Source organism: Moschus berezovskii, chromosome X, assembly GCF_049115385.1.
Source record: "Moschus berezovskii isolate FMDL1 chromosome X, NW_MosBer_1.0, whole genome shotgun sequence".
Lineage (NCBI taxonomy): Eukaryota > Metazoa > Chordata > Mammalia > Artiodactyla > Moschidae > Moschus > Moschus berezovskii.
The window spans coordinates 148,234,555-148,247,302 of NC_142488.1; the positions used below are offsets into that span (position 1 = coordinate 148,234,555).

Below are 12,748 nucleotides of genomic sequence, written 5' to 3' on the forward strand. Positions count from 1 at the left end.
CACCTCTCAGCCTGACTTCCTATTATTTACTTCTTTGTACTTCTTTGTGCATAGTTTCCCAGACTTACTATACTTTCTAAATTGTGAGAAACTCTTGTTCATGTTATTTTTTCCTCTAAAGTGGAAGCCCTTCCTACTCTCTTCTATTCATCTTTCAAGAATCAGTGGAGATATCATCTCATCTAAGAATTCTTCCCTAAATTCTCAGAATGAACTGGCAGCTTTCTTTAGTTCTCTCATATCAGTCTGTTTATGCCTCTGTCTTCCTTCTGAATAAATTTTGTTGAAATTGTATGCCTTTTTATTATGACATTGTTAATTGGCTATACTCTGATATAAACAAAATGAAGTCAGACACAAAAGGCCATATGCTATATGATCCCATTTATATGAAATGTCCAGAAAAGGCAAATTCAAAGAGAACAAAGGTAGATTAGTGCTTGTCTCCAGCTGGAGAAGAGGGGAGGGAGGAATTGGGGAATGACAGCTAATATGTGTGCAGTTTCTTTTTGCAGGGATGTAAATGCTCTAAAATTAAATTCTGATAATTGCAAAAATTAAAAAAAAAGAAATTATTTGTTTTTATGCTTTCCTACCAGTAAGACCTGGATACATCTCAACAGGAGACTTATGGGTCATTCATGTTTGTGCCCTAACATCTAGCATGGTTCATAGTACTTAGAATTTCATAAACATTTGTGGACATTGGATTGAAATAATTTTCTTCGAGGTTCATAGCATCTTTAAATCTGGAAAGGTGTCTGCTCTAAATCTTCACTTAAGTAATGAAAATGTTGATGAGATCAAGCCAAAGGTAGGGTTTGAAATAGGCCATCTTAAACTCTTCCATTGCTTATAGTCTGCGATCAACACTCTTTGAGTATGGTTATTAATACACAATTGTATTAATTATATAACCCGCCAATATGGTTTTTTTTTAAATTTTTTTTATTTTTAATACAAAAAAATCTGTAACTCTGTTCAAAGTTTTAAAAGATTACTTAAGAATAGTTTCTTGTATTTCTATGCCACCTTTATAGTTCTGGTTTCTCATTTCTTAATTAGTAAATTCAGCGTGCAGGTTCTATCCCAGGCTAATTTATACACTTCCGGAAGGAACGGGCTCTTAAATCCGCAGAGTGTTGAGGTGGGGAGCCCCCAAACACGTCAGATTTGTTTCACATATGATAATATACATGTTTCAATCCATTTTCCCAAATTATCCCACCCTCGCCCTCTCCCACAGAGTCCAAAAGACTGCTCCACACATCCAAGTCTCTGCTGTTGTCTCGTATACAGGGTTATTGTTATCCTCTTGCTATATTCCATATATATGTGTTAATATACTGTATTGGTGTTTTTGTTTCTGGCTTACTTTACTTTGTATAATAGGCTCCAGTTTCATCCACCTCATTAGAACTAATTCAAATGTATTCTTTTAAATCGCTGAGTAGTACTCCATTGTGTAAATGTACCACAGCAACCTAGATGTCCATCCACAGACGAATGGATAAGAAAGCTGTGGTACATTTACACAATGGAATATGGTTTCATAATTCTTGTTCCCAAGGGTATCATAAAAGATTTGTTGAAATCTGGCTGAAATTGCATTCATTCAATGTACATGTTATAGCTGTCATATTTCCATAAACACCTCTAATAAAATTAGATCTGTGTGGAATGTCTTTGTTGATAACTTTGCAATTTTCTAGGTAATCGTTTACTTGAAAATATGCTCTAGAAGACAACCAAGGACATATTTAGCTCATTGATTAGTAGATTGAAAACTTCCTCCTTCTTTGTTAGAAGTGGTAGTATACTTATATAAATTAAGTGTTAAAGCATCTTTCCTTATTCTTATTCTTTTGATCTTTGGGAATTGTTAAACAATATAAAGTTATAGCTTATCCATCCCAGGACACATGTACTTTTTCCTTCTGAGAACATAATTAACATTGTTCTGTCTTTGCAAATATGTGTTTATACAAGCCTGAGGTAATTTTGTGCCTTAATCCTTCCAAATACTAATCCTTTAGGCACGTGCCATCTGCTATATTCATCCTTCTTTTCTATGTTTTATACATTATTCTTTAAAAAAGAAACAAAATAGCACCTATGAGGTCATTGTAAAACTTCCCCTGCAACCCATGGCTTCCCTCATTTCTCCTTTAATAGCATAATTTGCTGTTTCATGGTCAAAATGATGTTTTTGAGGGCTTCCCAATCTTTAGAGTCTAACACCATCTTAATGTAAATTAAATTCCAACAACTATCAATCATCCTAAGAGAAACTTTTGGAGAATGGCAATCGCTAGAAATTCTAGTCGGAGTAAGCAATTACATAATAGGTCAATATGAACCTTTGCATGGTTATTGCTAAGGAAGAAGCATTTCCTCCTAAAAGGCTTAAAGCCAAGAGTCCATTTAGCCTCTGTCAATTTTTCCTTTCAAATGTCTCTCAGATTTGTTCTTCTCTTTCCATTCCTATAGATGCCTTCATCAGCTCATACCTGGACTACTGCCATAGACTAGACGGTTTCCTTGCCTGCATTCTATCCATATTCCAATCCACCTTCCATACTACTGCCAGATTAATTTTCTTAAAACACTTTTAGCATATCACTCTCCTGCCTGAGACCTAGCTGAAATGTCACCTTTGTAAAATCTTCCTAACACCCCTAGGAAGAGTTAGGAGCTGCCTACTCAGTGTTCTCACAGCACTTTGTGTATACCCTTATGAGCTTACAACACATCCAACAGCTACCCGTTTAATTACTTTTCTCTTCCACTTGCTGAGAGCTCCTTGAGGGCAGACAAAACTATTGACGCATCTCCTGGCCCCATCTATCTTGCCCCGTGCCTCAGTGCCTTCACATATGTGGTTTCCTCTGCCTACTGTATTTTTTCCTCTCATTATTCCTGCTCAATTCACTTAACACATATTTATCGGGGGTCAACATTGTGCCAAAAACTATTTTAGGCACTTGGGATTTATCAGGGAACAAAAAAAACAAAAATGCCTGCTTTCATGGAGCTTATCTTCTAGTGAAAGGACAAAGATAAACATAATCAATAATTATTAGAAGGCAGTCAGAGCAATGCAGCAGGATAAAAGGGTGTGCTGAAGGAAGTAGGACTTTTAAACATGGTGATCAGGGTAGACTTTATTGAGAAAAATGACATTTGAACAAAAAGGGAATTGTTCATGACAATATTGTTCTGGTTTAAAGGAGGCCAAAGCAAAAGCTCTAAGCTGAGATTGTATCTGTCATATGTATCTTTGTCTGGGTTTAACTAGTGCAAGAATCTATTGGACTGCATGAGTTAAGAGGATGCTCGTTTACATCAGAGTTTCAAAATTAAATGCCCACAGGGGCCAGGCAAGAAACATAAATAGGTAAAGCATAAGAGACAATAGGGGACTGTGGTGAGAGGGGTGAATTGAAGAATGCTTGATCTGTCCAAAAATCCTAGCCACTACTCAGCTCTAGCTAATTATTGCCAGAGTCTTAATGTTGCCATATTTGAGAGGAGCCAGAAATGTATATTCTATGAGAAATATCCCAGTCTGTAATGTGACAACTGCATTAGTCCAGGTCCTCTGAAAAGGAGGTGCCATGGCATGCACAGATTGTACAAGTGGTTTATCTGGGGAAATGTGTGAGAGAAAATGGAGACAGAGTCTGAGAAGTCCAGGAGAGCTGTTGCATCATGATGTAGGTCTAATCTCTGTGGAAGAGGGTAAATGCAAATCAAAACCACAATGAGATACCACCGCATATCTGTCATAATGGCTATTATCAAAAACCCAACAAATAACAAGTATTGCTAAGGATGTGGAGAAAAGGGAACCCTCTGTCACTGTTGATGGGAATGTAAATTGGTACAGTCACTATGGAAAACAGTACAGTGGTTGCTGAAAAAATTAAAACCAGAGATACCATATGATCCAGCAATCACACTCCTGGGCACGTACCTTAAAAACCAAAAACACTAACTTGAAAACATATATGCACCTGTGTGTTTCAATGCAGCATTATTTTTTTTAAATGATTCTGATCGTCCGTTGTGACCCTTAAAAAACATTTCCATGTGAATCTAATTCATAAGTTAGAGCTATGCTTCCTAAAATCCTCCCTTCCATCTTCTCTGGTTCTCACACATCCTGCCACTGCTGTAGGGATTCTCACACTCCATGCTAAAATGTTTCAGTCCTGTCTGACTCTGTGCAACCCTATGGACTGCAGCCCATCAGGCTCCTCTTTCCATGGGATTCTCCAGGCAAGAATACTGGAGTGGGTTGCCATGCCCTCCTCCAGGGGGATCTTCCTGGCTGAGAGATGGAACCCATGTCTCTCACATTGCCTGCACTGGAGGCAGATTCTTTACCGCTAGCGCCACCTGTGCTGACCGTGGGGATGAGCCAATACATCCACGATTCTTGGGGCTGTCAGGCAGCTGGGGACCACCAGCAGCCCACCAGGGAGGCCTGGCATGGGGTATAGTAACACCTTAAATGTGTAGGAACTGGACGATGTGCTGGCCGACCTCAAAGTTCTCCAGGGAACAGCCTTGGGAGATTCTGAACACCAACAACCCGATGCAGGTATCTGTCCCAGGGCCAGGTGGGCTTGGTGACAAAGGGAGTGGTTCTGAGCCACTTTTATTAAACCAACAGGTGGCACAGCTAAGTGCAAAACTTCACATTCCAAACTGTGAGGGACAGGAAGGGGAGTTGTTGGGTCCTTCCCTGCCCTCCCACTCTCAAGCACGTTACAACACAGCTCTAAAGCCTGGAGGGCCGATCTGCTGGGTGACAGCTTCGGAGTCGTGTCGGGGAGGACCCCGGGACCCTCTCATTAGCACTCTGTCTCTGCAAAAGGTCTGGGGAAGGAGTGAAAGCTCCCCAAGCATGCCCCCAGCCTCGACTGCTCCTCTGTAACAACGGGCCCTCCTCCATCAGGAGAAACACACGTCCCTTCCCGAGCATCAGAGTATGATCACAGCCAGCTGTTCCTAGGTCCAGGCTCGGGAGAGGAATCCTCAGCGAGTGTTGGTTCAACCACGTGGCTCAACATGTTGGCCACCCACCTTGGCACCTGGGCCCCATGCTTCTGCAAAGGGAGGACCCCTGGGCCTTGGGGGAAGAGGACCCCCAGACACTGATGCTGCTTATAGCTCCCTGGGTAGCCCTGGGCGCCCCCCCCAGCCTTCCCTTCCCACCTTTTCAGCATCTGCTGAGTCTGTAACCAAGCCCATTCCTTCCCCACCATTCTTGAGGATTATACACCTGCCAGACATGATCCCTAAGTGGGCAAAGACCTGCCCCCTAAAATATATCACCATGTCCCCTCTAGAAAACACACATCCTGAGATCTCACCTGGTGGTCAGTGCTTAAGACCCTGCACTCTCACTGCAGGAGGCAGAGGTCTGATCCATGGTCAGGGAGAACTAAGGTAGATTTCCCAGGTGGTGAGGTGGTAAAGAATCTGCCTGCCAATGCAGGAGATGCAACATAGGGTTCAATCCCTGGGTGGGGAAGATCCTTTGGAGAAGGACCTGGCCACCCACTCCAGGATTCTTGCCTGGACAATCCCATGGACAGAGGAGCTTGGCAGGCTGCAGTCCATGGGGTCACAAAGAGATGGACACAACTTACCAATTGAGCACATAGGCACAGGCAACTGAGATCCCACCAGCTGCACAGTCCAAAAAGAAACCCACCATCAAACCCCAAAGACAACAGACCTGTGACTACAGGTTGGAGAGATCAGACGGGTGGGTGTATGGTCAGGGCAAAGGGAAATGGAATGACTTTTCCCTGGGAGTCCAGGGCCAAATGCAGAACCCCCTGTTTGCTCAGCTGGGCCAGAAAGTTCTAGAGAATGCAAGAGGAAGGTCAAGAGAACCAAAGTCTCCCAAAGCAAGCAGGCCTCGGGGGAAAACTCCATGGTTTCCCAGCACACTGAGGCCTTCCCAGGTGTTGGGCATCCAGTGGGGGGGGGGTCAGAGATGGTCACTTTACTGGATTCAAAGTGTTCCCCACTCCCACCCCGCTGCCAGCGCCCACACCAGAAGTCCTCCTGGATTGCTCACAGCCGGCTCACCCACTTGGATGGGTAAGGGGCACCATTCTCTCCTGCCTGCCCTGAGGCTGCAAGGAGGTGACAGGGCTCAGAGCTTGGGCCTCTGGCACATTTGCATGAGAACACAGCCCGACCTGGAGAACTGGGCTGGGGCGGCATGGGCTTTCCTCTGGGGCTTGTTGTGCTTGCACATGCATGTGCAAGGATCTGGAGCAGCATTGTCCCATGGAACCTCCTGCCATGGAGGCAAGGTGGCCTCTCCACGCTGCCCAGCAAGGCAGCTGGGACCTCCGCAATGGTGGTTCCTAAGACGCGGCTGGTACGATGGGGGAACTGATTGTCTCCCTCGGGTTCAAGTCTGAATCACAACTGCCAGTGGCTGCCGCAGCAGATGGCATAGGATGGCACTCTTGGGTCCAGGGGACTCTCCATGCCCCCCTGAGCAGGACCCATGTCTCCATCCATCACCAGCCTAGAACGTTGCCCTGTCCACTCACGAGATGACCACCACCCACCAGGGCCCCCACATAAGGCGAATGGGTACCCAAGGGCCTGGCACATCTCCCTAGGGGCCCAGTGGGGTAAGGCGTGGGAGTCCTGCTCTGCACCTGCATGGTGTCCAGCAAGACTTTCCCAGGGGCCAGCTGCCTCAACAGTGGACACTGAAGGTCCTCTCTCCTAATGCCCACAAATTCAGCATTACTTACAGTATCCAAAAGATGGAAACAACCTAAGTGTTCATTGATGGAGGAGTGGAAAAAGAACATGTGATATGTATATATGATAGCATATTACTCAGCCATAAAGAAGGATGAAATCTTTCCATCTTCAATAACACTGATGGGCCTAGAGAGTAGTGTGCTGAGTGAGATAAGTCAAAGAGAGAAAAAGAAATACCATATGATTTCAGCTATGTGTCAGATGTAAAAAACAATTCAAATGAATAAATAAAACAGAAACATGCTCATAGATTCAAAGAACAAACTGGCCATTGCCAGAGAAGAGGGAAGTAAAGGGGGATGAGAGAAACAGATAAGAGATTGTAAGAGGTACAAACTTCCGGATACAAAATAAATTAGCTGTGTGGGCATAATGTATACACAGGGAATATAGCCAATAACATTATAATATCTTTGTATGGTGATAGGTGGTAACTAGACTTATCATGGTGATAATTTCATAATGTATAGAAATATCGAATCACTATATTGCACACCTGGAAGTAATATGGTGTTGTAGATCATACATTAAAAAATAGGTTGCTTTAGACCGCCTACCTCACACCACACACACAAAAGAAGTCAAAAATGGATTAGAAATAAATGTAAGATTAAACTATATAACTTACATAAGAACATATAGGAGAAGATCTTCATGACCTTGGATTAAGCAAAGAGTTCTTAGATACAACACGAAAAAGCACAATTTGCAAAAGAAAAATGATAACTTCAGCTTAACCAGAATTCAAAACCGTTACTTTTCAAAAGGCATCATTAAAAAATGAAAAAACTAAAAATATTTAAACAATGAAAAGAAACATCACAGATAGGAAAAAAATATTTTCAAATGATATACCTGATAAAGCACTTGCATCCTAAATATATTAAAAAAATCTTACATCTCAATAATAGGAAGGGAAATAACCTAATTGAAAAAATGGGCAAAATATTAAATAGATATTTCTTCAAAGAACATTTACAAATGGACAAGACAGATGAAAGCATGTTCAATATCTTTACATTAGGGAAATGCACAGCAAATCTAAAATGAGATATTACTTTACATCCACAAGGGCAGCTATACACTTTGTAAGAGGAAAAATGATAAAATATTGGTGAGGATGTAGAGAAATTAGAACTTTCCTATGGTGCTGGTGGTGCATGTGGATATAAACAATGTAAAATGATGTGGGTTAGTGGTTGCTAAGGGGGTTGGGGTGGCAATGAGGACTAAGTTCACATGTGCAAGAGAGAGATGCTATTGAGGTGATAGAAATAGCTAACATCGGATGCAGTGATGGCTGCACCACTCGAGAAATTTACTAAAAATCCTTGAAGGTACACATAAAAGGAGTCAAATTTATGGTGTGTAAATTATATCTCAATACAAAATTTTAAAAACACTTTGGGAAGGAGAGAAAAACAGAAAGTTCGTGTGCTTGATTATTCATTAGGCTTCATACACGCCTCATTGAGCTGCTGTATGTTGTTAATATTGCTGCTGTTGCTGTGGTTATGGTAGGAGTGGAGATTTTCCCCTGAGGACTGGGGGTCAACCGAGGACTTGGGTCCTTTAATACAGTTTTGTAATTAACAGAAAGAGTGTTGCTGGGTTGAAATTCTGAGTAACAGGGGAGGACAGAGAAGTCAGTGGGTTTACAAAAATATATTCAGGACGCAGAGTGTCAAGATTTTACACTGATCAGATATTAGGAACGAGGAATAGTGAGGATGCCTCAGGCTTAGCATGCTTCAAGTTGAATTCTTGTCATCCTCTCAAACTTACTGTCCTCCTGTGCTGCTCATCTCAGAGTGGATCAGTGTCCTGGCACAAAGGAAGCATTCATTGATTGTCTTCGGAGTGACAGTGTGAATGAACAGAGTAAAAATATGGCCAAAGCCTCCACGGGGTCCTGCCAAACAGCCAGTCCTACGCTTATCCATGAGATCGGCTCAGCAGATGTCTAGAAGTTCCCTCTCACCCTAATGATCACTTGGCAAATCATTAGGAACCCCATCCTAAAGGACACTCGCATTCATAACTGGCGGCCACTCCTTGTTTAAACCCTGTGGGTGTGGCAGAGACCAGATTTTGCCCAAAGCCTGTAAATTGTCCTGCAAATTCTTTACATGTGGGCAACTGCAGGTGCATGTATAGCACATATGAGCACGGGGGGCATGTGGTGTTGTAGAGAGAGGGTCACAATGGTGCCCAGCTGGTGGATCCGTGTTCACTTTGGCTCCAAGCAGAAAGAGACTCTTCCCATCAGAAGGGTGTATTCACCCAGGGCCTGCGTCCACCCCACCCCACCTTATCCTGGCAGGCAGAAAACACAGCTGCCAAAAACACTGCAGAGAGTGAGTGATCAGTTTGGATATTTTACTGCTGTTTCCAGGGTTGACAAGCAGAGATACAGAGCTGCTTGTGGTTCCTCATACAGACACTAAAACCAGGAAGTGATCCCTCCCAGTCCACCATTCTTCTCAGAAACAGGGGGACATGCAAAAGACACCCCCAGACTCAACCCACCCTTTGAACATTCCCTTCATCATACTGGTTATGTGATAAAGTATGACATCTTTAAGTATCATGACAGATACTTAAACACATTTACACATACACATACAGATACTTTACACATTTACCTATTGTGGTTGTGAAGATTACAGTGTTTTGCATGATATATGGTTGCCATTATCATTGTCACCAGTTCCTTAAGAGAAGGAATTAGAGGGATAGCATCATGTCCCTCCATAGTGTTTCTAATTCTTTGCCCTTATGCTGCTGCTGTCGCTTCAGTCGTGTCCGACTCTGTGCGACCCCATAGACGGCAGCCCACCAGGCTCCACCATCTCTGGGATTCTCCAGGCAAGAACACTGGAGTGCGCTGCCATTTCCTTCTCCAATGCATGAAATTGAAGTCGCTCAGTCGTGTCCAACTCTTCGTAACCCCATGGACTGAAGCCTACCAGGCTCCTCCGTCCATGGGATTTTCCAGGCAAGAGTACTGGAGTGGGTTGCCATTGCGTTCTCCTTTGCCCTTATAGTTAATGCAAAATCAAGTGTAGTTTTTAATACAGTGTTTCCTGAAAATACCAAGCTAAGAGGCAACCCTAAAAGACAACTCTATGGGAATGGCATATGAAAGCATTCCTCCATATGAGAGCTCAGGTCTGTCTTGCAGCATTTGAGCACACAGTTAAGTCACCCAAATCTTTCCGATTAGACTTTTTGCCAGACAGTGTACAATGCTCATTCAACCCATAAGGTTTTGGACAATGATTTATCATCTGGTTAAACTCTTTAATGGTAAAGCATTCAGAAGGGCATTTTTTAGAGTTAACATTCAACCAAGGCATTGAATTAATGTTTCCAGTTTTCCCGGCAGGTGGTAAAGTAAGTAACCCTCCTTGGGCTTTGCAGAATTGTTTGCATAACATAGAGAGATCTCCTGGCCTAACGTCCCCAGTGCCCTGCCCTGCCCTGCCTCTTGCTAGGTTTCCTGCTCCGGAGGGGCCGATAAAGGGTACCATCTGGGCAGAAGCAAGAAAGAGTCGGTGCGGCAAGGTCCTGCAGACAACCGAATTCCAGCTTCCACTGCACTGCCCAGCCAGGCGAAGCATGGAGATGGGAGGGACTCGCTGAAAGCTGGCCACAGTCAAGGACAGACCCAGGGCGGGGAAGTCTGCTCGAGTTTGATACTATGTCCTCCGGGCAGCAGTCCCAAAGCGAGGCTGCTGCAGCTCTGCAAGCTGTTCCCAAGCACTGGGTCCAGCAGATCACGCGCTGATCTCCGGGCTCCGGGTCGCGCAAGTGCCACCCACCGTGTAACGGAAGCCCTGAGGCAAGGCACAAGTGGCCTTCTCCTGTGCCAGGGTGAAGGTAAGTACCACCGCCCAGGGGCCCAAGCAGCCAGGGAGGGGGCGGCCACTCTCTCACTTCCCGGGGCCTGCAAGCCAGCGCCTCGGCCACGCCATTCATCGAACCCACCCAGAACACCCCTTCCCCGCTCCATGGGGCGGGACCCACCTGTGCCAGAGGTCGCGACTCCCGATTCAGCCAAGTGGACGAATCGCAAGCGAGGAGAGCCTCCGAAGGCAGCCCTGCGCCCGCCCTTTTGTTTTTGGCCCCGAAACCTCTAGCCCCACGCTCTCCCCTCCCCCGCCCGGAGGCCCCGCCCCGCTCCTTCCGGCCGAGGGGCGGGGCCTCGCGCCGGGCAGGCAAAGGGTGGCCGCACGCGCTGGATCCTTGGAATCAGCAGGATGGAGACGGGTCGCTGAGGTCGATTCCTAGCAGATTGGGAACCATCAGTCGCAGACAGCAAAATAGATGGACCCATAAAACGATGTGTGTAAGACCCAAGTCGCCTTGCTTGCCTTTTCAGGACTCGGCCTCGGATGCTCCTATTTCCGGTAGTTTTATTGAGGTTCACTGCATTTACCTTCTTCCAGTACACTCCGCCGCTCTCTTGAGCTTACGTGAACACAGCACTTACTGCTGGCCTCCCACCAACTCGTTGTGGTTGCTCAGGTGCTCGGTCGTGTCCGATCCTTTGCGACCCCATGGACTGCGGCACGCCAGCCATCCCCCCCAGTTTAGTTGAGCACTTTGAATCCAAGGTCCAGGTACAGTCTTAAGTACAGTGAGCGCTAGAATGGAACGAATCATTAGGAACACACATCTTAGGCACACAAACACGGAAGAACAGTATACATATGACAAAGAAGGACAAATTAAGCTCACTGAAATACTATGTGTGATAGAAATTCAGGGCAAAGGGAAAAACTGAGAGCAACAAATAACAAATGTCATGTATAGACATTGAAAATGGGAGACTGAGCAGTCTCGTAGTTATTGGACATGCAAATTGTTACTCGAAATGGTAATAAAAAAGGAAAAGGTTTGGAGAAGTCAGGACCAACAAAGGAAAAAAAAAAAAGAACTTTCATACTTTTACCCTGGAATTCTTTCTGCCAAATGCTTTATCCCTACTTATCTATTTTGAAAATTGCTACTCATTATTTTTGGCTCAATTGAGATACTACCTCCTCTATGAATCCTTTCTTTTCTTTCCTCAGTTCAGTTCAGTCGCTCAGTCGTGTCCGGCTCTTTGCGACCCCATGAATCACAGCAAGCCAGGCCTCCCTGTCCATCACCAACTCCCGGAGTTCACTCAGACTCATGTCCATCGAGTTGGTGATGCCATTCAGCTATCTAATTCTCTGTCGTCCCCTTCTCCTCCTGCCCCCAATCCCTCCCAGCATCAGAGTCTTTTTCCAGTGAGTCAACTCGTCGCATGAGGTGGCCAAAGTATTGCAGTTTCAGCTTTAGCATCAGTCCTTCCAGTGAACACCCAGGATTGATCTCCCTTAGAATGGACTGGTTGGATCTCCTTGCAGTCCAAGGGACTCTAAAGAGTCTTGTCCAGCACCACAGTTCAAAAGCTTCAATTCTTCTGCGCTCAGCTTTCTTCACAGTCCAACTCTCACATCCATACATGACCACTGGAAAAACCATAGCCCTTACTAGACGGTTTCTTTCCTAGATAACTGTATATTCTGGTTTTTGATGAGTTCAATGTGACCAATGGTCTCAAGCACAGGCCTCAAGTATACCAGTTATCATTCTGTATTATAGTTTCTCTGTTTTCATGCTTGTGTCCCTCCGTGAGCAGGTAGCTTCTTGAAAGCTGGAAATTCATATTTTTCAAATTTATTTTCAGAGTCCCTAGCCCAGAACCTAACAAATCTTGTGTGTGGTGAATATTTGATGAGCATTATCTAGAACCAGTGAGTAAAAAGGAAACAGGCTATAGCTAGGATGTGAATTAATGTACAGAAGAATCACTGAATAAGGTGAGATGATAGACTCAGACTCGTGTTTACTCATGCAGCAAACATTAATGAGTGTCGACCAAACTCCAGGGGCAGTATTAACCACC

The 12,748-nt window shown here is 44.5% G+C and overlaps 1 protein-coding gene across 2 annotated transcripts in view; it reads right to left on the reverse strand.

The window, feature by feature from the left end:
- Positions 1-10,971, reverse strand: part of TMLHE (trimethyllysine hydroxylase, epsilon) — an 88,788-nt gene extending 77,817 nt beyond the window's left edge. For both annotated transcript variants that reach the window (XM_055438310.2, XM_055438309.2), the window contains exon 1: positions 10,837-10,971. The gene's annotated coding sequence lies outside the window, so the exon portion shown is untranslated. The remainder of the gene's footprint in view (positions 1-10,836) is intronic.
- Between the last annotated feature and the right edge of the window lie 1,777 nt (positions 10,972-12,748).